Source organism: Gymnoscopelus microlampas (genome assembly GCF_963454915.1).
Source record: "Gymnoscopelus microlampas genome assembly, chromosome: 11".
Lineage (NCBI taxonomy): Eukaryota > Metazoa > Chordata > Actinopteri > Myctophiformes > Myctophidae > Gymnoscopelus > Gymnoscopelus microlampas.
Window position 1 is genome coordinate 1,857,512 of NC_139948.1, and position 12,414 is coordinate 1,869,925.

The window sequence follows — 12,414 nt, forward strand, 5'->3', positions numbered from 1 at the left end:
TATTGGGGCCCATAATTAAAAAACATTGGCACATACTATCCTCAGACCCTACCATATCAACAGATTTAAAAGATCCACCTCTAATAGTGTATAGAAGAGGACACAATCTGAGAGATAGCCTAGTTCGTGCACATATAAAAACAAGGAAAAGGGAAACACAATCATTGTTAGCACCTCTTCCGAATGGTTGCTATAAATGTAGAGGTTGTGCCCAGTGCAACAATATGGTCAAAGGTAACTACTTTACTCACCCCCATACTGGGAAGAAATATTCTATCAATGATGTCATTACTTGTACCACTACACATGTTATTTATTTGATTAAATGTCCATGCGGACTGGTGTATGTGGGAAAAACATCACGCCAGCTAAAACAAAGAATGAGTGAGCATAAAAGCACAATAAGGAGAAATGACAGGAACTACCCAGTAGCAGTACATTTTAATGACTTCAAACATGACATCTCATCGTTCAAATTCCAAGGGATTGAAAAAATGAGTCTACCTGAGAGATGGGGAAACATAGATGAAATACTAAACAAAAGAGAAGTTTATTGGATTTATACCCTACAAACATTATTCCCAGAAGGGTTGAACGATGAAATTCCATGGCATGTGATGTTGTAATTCATTGTGGGACTATGCATTTGAAAACTCTGTAATACTATATATATTCATTGTCTGGGCAAAACCAAGCTCTAATGCAAAGTTAAGAGTGACTTAAGAAAGCCGCAAGGCCGATGTTTTCATTTCTTAAGTTTGTTTCTCTATAAACATTTGTGAATATTTGTAAATAATGGATGTATATATGTTGAGTCTGGGCAAATCGACAAGCTCACACACTAGAGACAATCATTGAGTGACACTCCCATTGGGAGTGTGATTGTCTTAGCCTGGTTCCAGCCGAATCTGCCGTTGCAAAATTGCATTGCACTTTAGCCCTAGGCAGATTAGTATGTCGTGTGATATTGTCTGGCTACGCGAGGCTATGATTGTCTCACACCTGTGAACCAGATGGAGTGTTTGTATATAAGAGCACAAAGTGATCAGTATTGTAAGACACTATTGAAGAAGGTCCAGATGGACCGAAACGTTTGTCATTAAATAAAAAAAGTGAGTTGCCACAGCAAGATACAGTGTGGGGGACTTCTTGTTTGATTCAGATTATCTACTATCCAACGAACCTGAAATAAGTAACAGTGGATGTGCGATTATTCTCTCTACATACCATTTAGTTTTTTAAAGTTTGCATTTATCAGATCCTATTTAAATAAACAGATTTGTTAGAAGGAAGTGGTTTGCATAGTTTCCTATGTGTTACATTCTATTGGAGGGTCAATGGAGAACATTCCTGTGTATTAATAGTTATAGTAATACACAGACAGGTAGAGACTATCCTTTGTGCCAACAGCTATCAGACTATACAATGTATGAGAACTCCCTGCCCGTATTCATTAATCATGGACTGTTCATCCCATTGTGGACTGTTTAACAACTGTTATGGAGTTACAGACTGTTGAACAACTGGTTAATATGTGTAGTATTTTTTGGTTTGCTCACATGTGGTTGAGTCCTTGTGTGTTTAATGTCTGCGTTTGTTTGTTTGTAGTTGTGAGTACATGTGTTTACGGTTATGAAAGTGTCAGTGTATTGTTGTGTATTGTTTTTGTGCATCTATTTCATGAAACAAATCAGATTATCAGCCTCTATGCAAAGCTTAAGTACAACAGAGGTTTAAAGACATGTCCTGTTTTCTTAGAGTGACCTCAAAGCTGTTGATGCCGGAAGCTTGGACATAACATATAGTGTTGGAGAAGATGACAACACAACACCTGAAAACAAGTCTTCAGATACCAGCAGCACTGTTCCTGCTCCAAGTGAGACAGGTAAACACCTGCATTCAATTAGTCACTACTTGGATGTTCCAACAGTTATGAACACTCAACATATTCTAACTACTGAACATATTAATAAAGTGGATTATGAAAGCAATCTGTAATAACGGAACATCTCAAAGTTTATTGTACTGACTTACAGGAAAAACAAAACAATATAAAATTACAAAGTTGAGTGACTCACTGCATATACGTACGTAAGCTGTATCTTTAGGTTCCATTGGTGAAGATAGCACTGAGGACAAGGATAAGGTAAGATCATTTGTATTTGGTGGCATAAGACCTTTGAAACCTTTTCTCCTATGGGTATTATTTAAGCTTTCTTTTTACCATTTACTTTTCTCTTTTCTATTATTGCATTTTTTACAAGTTAGTTTAAATGGATAGTTCACCCCCAAAATGACTTTTTTGCTATCAATTACCCACCCCATGGAGACTTGAATTAATGGATATGTTTTAGTTTTTGTCACATTCCTAAGCCAATAATTTCATGATCGGCGGTTTCGTGTAGGGACACAAAGGAGACTCTTTGTGTACAACTGCTGCCGGTCATCAAATTGGCTTAGGAATGCCACACAAACTAAAACATACCATGAATTCAAGTCTCCATGGGGTGAGTAATTGATAGAAAAAAGTCATTTTGGGGGTGAACTATCCCTTTAACATGTTATTGGAATGTACATTTAAATATGAATTAAATAATATGATGATGCAATTTTGACTTTCCAAACATGCAAATACTAAGCTCCCTATATATTCCAACCGAGTACATTTACATGAGTACTGCACTTAAGTAAAACAAATGTGAGTGTTCTGTACCTTATTTGATTTAATGTTTTTATTTATTTTTAATTGTCTAATCTTATGACTTTAACTCCCCTACAAGTACCTGGTACCAAAACAAAAATGCATTTACATTGTATTAGTTTTTGGAAAGATTCTTAATTGCAATACAGAAATACATACACATTATAATAAAATGTAATGGTGCAAAGGTGAAAAGTGCCATTTGTGCTTTTGAATACTTAAGTATTTTTAAAAACAAGTGCTCCACATATTAAACTCAAGTACAAATTTGAATGAACAACTCTCACTTATAGTTTAGTAATATTTGACAGGGAGTATCTATACTTTGACTCAAGTACTGGAGTTGATAGCCCCTTTCGGGACTCTGTTTACCTTTTTTTGTATTTGGGAAGGCGGTATCCAGGGTCCCTTGTCGCTCAAAGCACTCTCTCTTAAAGTCGCGGGTACCACTGTCTCGTCTCGGGCTAATAGCTCGTCGCTTAGAAGTTGCAGAGATTTCTCAAAGGTACCAAAAAGAGCAATACTAACGCGCGGTTAATCTGCATTAATGCGCTCGGATCGGCGATGCCGTTTAACATTTTTTATAATTTAGTAAAGCTTAAGCTCCTCTCTCACACTCTGCTCCACTTCCCATGACCCGCCTCCCCGCGGTGACTGACAAGCTGCGCGTCCTACGCATACCTCTATGGTCCTACGGCACTGCCTCTGATTGGCAAGCTCCTAAATGCTTGAGGTGGGACATGGCAAGTGGAGCAGAGTGTAAAAGAGGAGCTTAAGCTTTACTAAATTATTAAAAATGTTAAACAGCATCGCCGATCCGAGTGCATTAATGCAGATTAACCGCGCGTTAGTATTGCTCTTTTTGGTACCTTTGAGAAATCTCTGCAACTTCTAAGCGACGAGCTATTAGCCCGAGACGAGACAGTGGTACTCGCGACTTTAAGAGAGAGTGCTTTGAGCGACAAGGGACCCTGGATACCGCCTTCCCAAATACAAAAAAGGTAAACAGGGTCCCGAAAGGGGCTATGGAGTTGAGTGCTTATTTGTCCACCACTGGGCGTCACCAAGTAAGATTGTCAGCCATTATACAGTTGTGATACACAACAAAGTTACAAGCTGCTTGTAATGTAGATCATTCAGATGTGAAATTGATATATGTTCTTAGAGTCAACCCAAAGCTGTTGATGCTGGAAGCTCAGAAATCAAAGAAGATGACAACACAAGTGAAAACAAGTCTTCAGATACCAGCAGCACTGTTCCTGCTCCAGGTGAGATAGATAAAACCTGCATTAAATAATTCACTACTTGGATGTTCCAAAAGTTATGAACACATATTCTCACAACTGAACATACTTAACGATTATTAGAATAATCTGTAATAACAGAACAATTTAACCACTTCAATCCTAGCATCCATATTCTGGGGTGAACATTAGTCCAAAATAACAGACCCTACAAGCTCTCAATAGACCAATTATTTGTTTATTGTGGGATCGCTAAAGCGATCACACTACTGTTATTGTGGGATCGCTAAAGCGATCACACTACTGTTATTGTGGACGGTGTTTTTTTGGCACCTAACTAGTCCTTCATACTTTTAGCTACAAACTCCGTTCCAACTCTTCAACGTTCGGCCTACTCAGGACATGTCGGCTTACATTCAAATTTTTGAAATAATTTGTACTTTTAGAGATATTGCACTTTTTACTTCTAAAAAAAGCCCATTCATTTCAATGGGGAAATTCATACTTTTAGCTAGAAACTCCGTTCCAACTCTATAACGTTCAGAATACTTAGGACATATTGGCTACCATTTGAATTTTTGAAATAATTTGTACTTTTAGAGATATTTCACTTTTTACTGCTAAAACAATCCCATTCATTTCAATGGAGAAATGCTATTTAGCCACAGTGGAGCCTAGCAACTGCTTATTATACCCTAACAACACCATATTAGAGCCTAGCAACCACCTATTATACCCTAGCAACCACCTATTACACCCTAGCAACCACTGTTTTACCCTAGCAACCACCTTTTGTACCCTAGCAACCGCATATTAGACCATATAAACTGCATATTAAACCTTAGCAACCCCCTATTAGACCCTAGCAACCACGTATTACACCCTAGCAACCACCTGTTTACCCTAGCAACCACCTGTTTTACCCTAGCAACCACCAATTAGACCCTAGCAACCACCTATTAGACCCTAGCAACCGCTTATTAGGCCCTAGCAACCACCTGTTTTACCCTAGCAACCACCTGTTTTACCCTAGCAACCACCTATTAGACCCTAGCAACCGCCTATTAGACCCTAGCAACCGCCTATTAGAACCTAGCTATCGCTGTTTTACCCTAAAAAAATACATTTTACACTATTCAACACTGCCAACACTATAAAAACTTTTAACACTAATACTTTAACACCTTTCAAACCTTTCACACCTTTCACACCTTTCAAACCTTTAGAACCTTTCAAACCTTTAGAACTTTTAGAACCTTTAGAACCTTTCAAACCTTTAGAACCTTTAGAACCTTTCAAACCTTTAGAACCTTTAGAACCTTTCAAACCTTTCAAACCCTTCAAACCCTTCGAACCTTTCAAACCTTTCAAACTTTTCAAACCTATAACACTACTAACACTATCAATACTCAATACCTGCAACATTCTTAGCGATCCCACACTGTTTCTTCAGGAACAGTACTTTCTAGTTATTGTGGGATCGCTAAAGCGATCACACTAATGTTATTGTCAACGGTGTTTTTTTGGCACCTAACTAGTCCTTCATACTTTTAGCTACAAACTCCGTTCCAACTCTTCAACGTTCGGCCTACTCAGGACATGTCGGCTTACATTCAAATTTTTTAAATAATTTGTACTTTTAGAGATATTGCACTTTTTACTTCTAAAAAAAGCCCATTCATTTCAATGGGGAAATTCATACTTTTAGCTAGAAACTCCGTTCCAACTCTATAACGTTCAGCCTACTTAGGACATATTGGCTACCATTTGAATTTTTGAAATAATTTGTACTTTTAGAGATATTTCACTTTTTACTGCTAAAACAATCCCATTCATTTCAATGGAGAAATGCTAGTTAGCCACAGTGGAGCCTAGCAACTGCTTATTATACCCTAACAACACCATATTAGAGCCTAGCAACCACCTATTATACCCTAGCAACCACCTATTACACCCTAGCAACCACACTTTTACCCTAGCAACCACCTTTTGTACCCTAGCAACCGCATATTAGACCATATAAACTGCATATTAAACCTTAGCAACCCCCTATTAGACCCTAGCAACCACGTATTACACCCTAGCAACCACCTGTTTACCCTAGCAACCACCCGTTTTACCCCAGCAACCACCTGTTTTACCCTAGCAACCACCAATTAGACCCTAGCAACCACCTATTAGACCCTAGCAACCGCTTAATAGGCCCTAGCAACCACCTGTTTTACCCTAGCAACCACCTGTTTTACCCTAGCAACCACCTATTATACCCTAGCAAACGCCTATTAGACCCTAGCAACCGCCTATTAGAACCTAGCTATCACTGTTTTACCCTTAAAAAAAATACATTTTACACTATTCAACACTGCCAACACTATAAAAACTTTTAACACTAATACTTTAACACCTTTCAAACCTTTCACACCTTTCAAACCTTTCAAACCTTTAGAACCTTTCAAACCTTTAGAACTTTTAGAACCTTTAGAACCTTTCAAACCTGTAGAACCTTTAGAACCTTTCAAACCATTCAAACCTTTAGAACCTTTCAAACCTTTAGAACCTTTCAAACCTTTCAAACCTTTCAAACCTTTCAAACCTTTCAAACTTTTCAAACCCTTCAAACCCTTTAAACCTTTCAAACCTTTCAAACCTTTCAAACCTATAACACTACTAACACTATCAATACTCAATACCTGCAACATTCTTAGCGATCCCACACTGTTTCTTCAGGAACAGTACTTTCTAGTTATTATTATATATTTATTCCGCCCGTTTTTTGGCACCTAACTAGTCCTTCATACTTTTAGCTACAAACTCCGTTCCAACTCTTCAACGTTCGGCCTACTCAGGACATGTCGGCTTACATTCAACTTTTTGAAATAATTTGTACTTTTAGAGATATTGCACTTTTTACTTCTAAAAAAAGCCCATTCATTTCAATGGGGAAATTCATACTTTTAGCTAGAAACTCCGTTCCAACTCTATAACGTTCAGCCTACTTAGGACATGTTGGCTACCATTTGAATTTTTGAAATAATTTGTACTTTTAGAGATATTTCACTTTTTACTGCTAAAACAATCCCATTCATTTCAATGGAGAAATGCGACTTAGCAACAGTGGAGCCTAACAACTGCTTATTATACCCTAACAACACCATATTAGAGCCTAGCAACCACCTATTATACCCTAGCAACCGCCTATTAGACCCTAGCAACCACCGTTTTACCCTAGCAACCACCAGTTTCACCCTAGCAACCGCATATTAGACCATATAAACTGCATATTAGACCCTAGCAACACCCTATTAGACCCTAGCAACCGCCTCTTAGACCCTAGCAACCGCCTATTAGACCCTAGCAACCGCCTATTATACCCTAGCAACCGCCTATTAGACCCTAGCAACCACCGTTTTACCCTAGCAACCACCAGTTTCACCCTAGCAACCGCATATTAGACCATATAAACGGCATACTAGACCATAGCTACCCCCTATTAGACCCTAGCAACCGCCTATTAGACCCTAGCAACCGCCTATTAGACCCTAGCTATCACTGTTTTACCCTAAAAAAATACATTTTACACTATTCAACACTGCCAACATTTTAAAAACTTTTAACACTAATACTTTAACACCTTTCCAACCTTTCACACGTTTCAAACCTTTCACACCTTTCAAACCTTTCACACCTTTCAAACCTTTCAAACCTTTAGAACCTTTCAAACCTTTAGAACTTTTAGAACCTTTAGAACCTTTCAAACCTTTAGAACCTTTAGAACCTTTCAAACCTTTAGAACCTTTAGAACCTTTCAAACCTTTCAAACCTTTCAAACCTTTCAAACCTTTAGAACCTTTCAAACCCTTCAAACCTTTCAAACCTTTCAAACTTTTCAAACCTATAACACTACTAACACTATCAATACTCAATACCTGCAACATTCTTAGCGATCCCACACTGTTTCTTCAGGAACAGTACTTTCTAGTTGTCAATATTTTTTTTTGGCACCAGTTTTTTGGCACCTAACTAGTCCTTCATACTTTTAGCTACAAACTCCGTTCCAACTCTTCAACGTTCGGCCTACTCAGGACATGTCGGCTTACATTCAAATTTTTTAAATAATTTGTACTTTTAGAGATATTGCACTTTTTACTTCTAAAAAATCCCCATTCATTTCAATGGGGAAATTCATCATCATCCTCAGTCCCCCTTTCACACCCATGTTAACTCTCATCTCTTCTCCTCTCATCGGCCACACGGCCGCTGTTGTTTTTTTTTCCAAAACTTTTTTTTTTCAGAATTTTTTTTTTCAAAATCATTTTTTTTCAGATACATTTTTTTTTTCCAAAAATTTTTTTTTCCAATTTTTTTTTTTTTCAGATTTTTTTTTTCCAAAAAATATTTTTTTCCAAAACATTTTTTTTTCCAAAAATGTTTTTTTTCCAATTTTTTTTTTTTCCAAACATTTTTTTTTCCAATTTTTTTTTTTTAGATTTATTTTTCTGAACTTTTTTTTTTCAGATTTTTTTTTTCCAGATTTTTATTTCCTAACTTTTTTTTTTCAGATATTTATTTTTCTTTCCAAATTCTTTTTTTTCTTTTTTTTTTTTCCTTTTTTTTTTTTTACACTATTCAACACTGCCAACACTATACAAACTTTTAACACTAATACCTTGTCAAACCTTTCACACCTTTCAAACTTTTCAAACCTTTAGAACCTTTCAAACCATTAGAACTTTTAGAACTTTTAGAACCTTTAGAACCTTTAGAACCTTTAGAACCTTTCAAACCTTTCAAGCCTTAGGAACCTTTCAAACCTTTCAAACCATTCAAACCTTTAGAACCTTTAGAACCTTTAGAACCTTTCAAACCTTTAGAACCTTTCAAACCTTTCAAACCTTTCACACCCTTCAAACCTTTCACACCCTTCAAACCTTTCACACCTTTCAAACCTATAACACTACTAACACTATCAATACTCAATACCAGCAATATTAGCGATCCCACACTGTTTCTTCAGGAACAGTACTTTCTAGTTAACATTGAGACTGGACGCACAGGTGATTGTTTCACACAATCAATTCTCAGCCTGTTGTTTCGGGGTGCGCTGGTTTCAGCACACCCCAACCCCCTCTTGTGTGTTGGCTAGTGAGGCGCGTCCTAGCGAGACCTGACAGAATGGGTTTCGTTGAGCGCATACTGGTTGCACGCATACTGGTTCTTATCAGTGTGACGTCGTCTGTTAACACTGGCATGACTGGGGTTGCATTATCCTACACACAGCCTGCTAAACGGTCAATTTGGACAAGAAATCAAGCTCTGCTATTGGTTCCTGTCTCACCTCTTTGGACCAGACTGACTGACACCTTCTCACCCACCCAGTGGGGGGTTCCATTGTCTTTTAAATAGCCATTCAACTCCACTCTGCTCAGTCAGTTAGCTCACTCACTCTGTTGTTGCAGGCAGAAACATTTTAAAAAGTAGTAATTTAGTAGTAATGGTAACTGCAGATTCTGTAAAATGTTTATAAAAAAGCGTATAAAACAGTGCAATCTGTAGCGTCACATTAAACTCTTGAGGGAAACATGGAGCCTATATGAACGCTGAAGCCACTGTCTAATTACGTGACTATCTCCATTGTCCAAAACACATGGATATCTCTTGACAAACCAATATTATATTATATAATATTCACATTATTGTCTGAGCGTAAAGCTCTCATTCTATCAGCTGTTCACACTGACAGAAACGTCTCCTCTCCTCCTGCCTGTCAGCGTAACAAGAGAACACACCGCTATGTTCCACACATGTGCTCATTCCTGCTACTCCTGCGCTAAATATCTGATCTACAAACATAAAACAGTCGCTGGCTGACGAGCCCTCTGCTTGTAGATCAGTACTGTTGGCGCAGCATTGGGTTGCCAAATTTTGCGAGAGAAATGAGCAGTCAGGTCTATGAAAATGTTACTGCATGCGTTGTGCCCTGACAAAACAGTGAGGCATCAAACCATTGTGGGGTTTATAGCCGAGGCTAATTTGCAACGACAGTCCCTGGTTAGGCCTTTTTATATAAATATTCACCTAATAAAAAAGAAATTACGAAAGGACATGGAGCTCTAATCTAAACAAGTATGAAAATACATTTATATCTGCAAAGTAACTAAAGTTTTCAAATAATTGTAGTGGAGTAAAAGTACAAGATTTGCCTATGAGCTGTAGTGGAGTAGAAAATTATTACCATTATAATGTAATTATATATATAATAATAATAATAATAATAATAATAGAAAGACGTGGAAAAACAAGCCCAAAGTCGCTTAGAATAAGCAGACATGGCAACATGGCCACAGCAAAGTCTGCTGTCTACGGGCCGCTCTGTGGGGGGTCTCGAGGTGTAAAGTGCTCTAGGGAGGGGGAGAGAGGGGGAGAGCGATCAATTTAGCCGAAATAAAACGGCTGGGATGGGATACATGGTATGTATTTCATATTTATAATGAGTTAAAAAAAAAAGTAGTAGTATCAATATGCTGGGGGGAACATTGGCCTAAAATATTAGATCTACAAGCTAACAACACCGAACACTGCAATGTGTTGTGACTATGAGCGAGTATAAAGGCTGTTTTAGCAGAAGAGATTCAGGTTAGAGGGGAATAAAGAGCGGACCAAGTACAGACACAACCCCAGTCAATTTACCAATTATAAAGGATTTAAGTTGTTAAACTATATTTCACTGACTTTCAGGAAAACATTAGCTATCACAAAATGCCTATAAATGAAGCAGCATTGCAATGCTTACTGTAAATGTTTAATCTGTACATTTAATTATGCAAATACTGTAGGTTCCATCGATGGAGATAGCAGCAAAAACAAGGATAAGGTAAGATCAAGTTGTTTTTTGGTGTCTCAAGATTGTTAAGGCTGGAAAACATGCTCACATGTGGTTGAGTCCATGTGTGTTTGATGTCTGTGTTTGTTTGTTTGTTCGTAGTTGTGAGTACATGTGTTTACGGTTATGAATGTGTTAGTGTATTGTTGTGTATTTTCTTTGTGTATCTATTTCATAAAACAAATCAGATTATCAGCCTCTATGCAAAGCTTAAGTACAACAGAGGTTTAAAGACATGTCCTGTTTTCTTAGAGTGACCTCAAAGCTGTTGATGCTGGAAGCTCAGACATAACAGATAGTGTTGGAGAAGATGACAACACAACACCTGAAAACAAGTCTTCAGATCCCAGCAGCACTGTTCCTGCTCCAAGTGAGACAGGTAAACACCTGCATTCAATAAGGGCGGATTCAGACTGGGTCCGATTGCTTCGAACCGTTCCAGAGTACGATTGGCCTCTACCAGCTGGCCAGCATTCACATTGGCCAAAATTATTCCGTACTCGAGTACACGTCATGCAACAGTAATGGTAAATATGTGCCTCATGGGGGCTCTGTTGACTATGGGGCTTTGGGAGATAGAGAATGTCTTTCGCAGAAGAAGAGTCACTTGTCAGAGTTTAAAGTGAATAATAAAGTTTGACTGTGTTCCTGACGTTGTCTTGAGTTATGATAATAACAGAATAACAATACACAACCAAAGCAGTGTGTGCATTGGTCTTTGAAACCTCAAAATGTAACGTTGTCTCTCGCGTCTTCGTTATTATCAATATGATAGTCACGTCACTGATGCATCCTTGGTATTTTAGCAGTGACGTCACAGACTAATCCTTGGTATATTTATCCTTATATACGTTCGCCACACATGTGTTTTTCGTTTATTATTTGTCACGGCTCACGCTACTCAAACACTAGCGGGATTATTATTTCTTGTCAACATTCAAGTAGAACTATGAGAAGGTATAACCCAGCTAAAATAATACGTCATTATGAAAATATATAAATGATATATGATTAGCAGTCCACTTCCTTCTCTTGGTACGGATGGTTTCACACTGCCGCGTTCCGTTCCTGAGTCCGCAGCAATCGGACCCGAGACTACCTCCCCAGGTGGTTTCGGGTACAGTACGGTGATGCGTTACGGGGAACGGTACGGTACGTTCTCACTACCACAACATCTGCCATGTGGTCCGGGATGCGCACCCGGGACCATAGTCTGAATCCGCCCTAAGGGCGGCTTCACACTGGGTCCGATTGAATCGAACCGTTCCCGAGTGCGGTTCGCCTCTCCCAGCAGGGCCAGCATTCACATTGGCCAAAATCCTTCAGTACTCCAGACCATTTAAATTAACAGTAATGGTAAATATGTGCCTCATGGGGAAGCTGTTGACTATGGGGCTTTGGGAGATGGGAGAATGTCATTCACAGAAGAAGAGTGACTTGTCAGAGTGTAGAGTGAATAATAAAGTTTGACTGTGTTCCTGACGTTGTCTTGAGTTATAACAATAACAGAACAACAATACACAACCAAAGCAGTGTGTGCGTTGGTCTTTGAAACCTCAAAATGTAACGGTGTCTCTCGCGTCTCTGTT

General features: G+C 38.4%; 1 protein-coding gene and 1 long non-coding RNA gene across 2 annotated transcripts in view; both read left to right on the plus strand.

The window, feature by feature from the left end:
- rgs9a (regulator of G protein signaling 9a) overlaps positions 1-12,414 on the plus strand; it is a 514,629-nt gene that overhangs the window by 162,212 nt on the left and 340,003 nt on the right. The window lies entirely within an intron of this gene.
- Positions 1,757-11,206, plus strand: LOC311055618. Its single transcript, XR_014601808.1, has 3 exons — positions 1,757-1,885; positions 10,779-10,816; positions 11,078-11,206. It is a non-coding gene; the product is annotated as an uncharacterized lncRNA (long non-coding RNA).